Genomic DNA, 945 nt, shown 5'->3' on the forward strand with positions numbered 1-945 from the left:
ACGGTTTTCTGTTGGTTCATCTAACTGAATATGAACCGTAGTTTTATTACCTTTTTAAAAACTAAAATATAAAAAGAGGTCCAGGCACATTTTTTTTTTTTTTTTTACAGAACAATACAAAAAGAATATTATCGGAGACAAATGAAAACAACAAGAATAATGATAATTAAGAGATTCTGTACATGAAATGAATATTCTTCACATTTCAGCAAACATGGTACACTTGGTACAATAATATACAGAAATTTAGTGATATAAAATACATAAAAAAACATACAAAACAAAACACCCACACAGTTCAAACAGATTTTCATGTTATTTTTTTCCCCTCTTCTTCCTTCATTATGAACCCTCTAGTTTAAAAATGACTTAAAAATGTCAGTTTTCAGTTATATTGAAACAGTCTTTTTTTTTTTACATCACATTAATCTGTTTTAGTCTCTGTTTCCATTCAGGTACAGTTGGAGATTTCACCTTCTTCCAATTAACAGTAATGTTTTTTTTTTTGCCATTGAGTAGTAACTCGTAGGATATATCTTTGGTCAACATTGAACAAATCAACAGATAATACACCCAGTAAGTAAAACGGCTCCAGACATATTTCTATAGATAAAAATACACTTGCTGGTTTATTGAAGGTTTAAAAATACGGAAGCGTATTTCATTCACCAAAGAAAAAAAATTAGACAGCTGATCTCATCTTTTCTCCTAATTACGAGATCAGTATCTTGTTATTATGAGACCTTTTCTCATAATTACAAGATACGATCCAATTACAGAATATGTTCCCATAATTATGAGATAAGTTGTCTGATTTTTTTTTCCTTTACTGAATCAATACGCTTCCGTATAAAAAGATGGTTGACATCATTTTACTTAGGCCCCGTCCACACGAAGTCAAAACGAACACGAAACGCTAATATTTTCCAGAACCTTCGTCGTAAA

The sequence above is a fragment of the Cyprinodon variegatus genome, unplaced genomic scaffold (genome assembly GCF_000732505.1).
Source record: "Cyprinodon variegatus isolate N-32 unplaced genomic scaffold, C_variegatus-1.0 Scaffold1470, whole genome shotgun sequence".
NCBI lineage: Eukaryota > Metazoa > Chordata > Actinopteri > Cyprinodontiformes > Cyprinodontidae > Cyprinodon > Cyprinodon variegatus.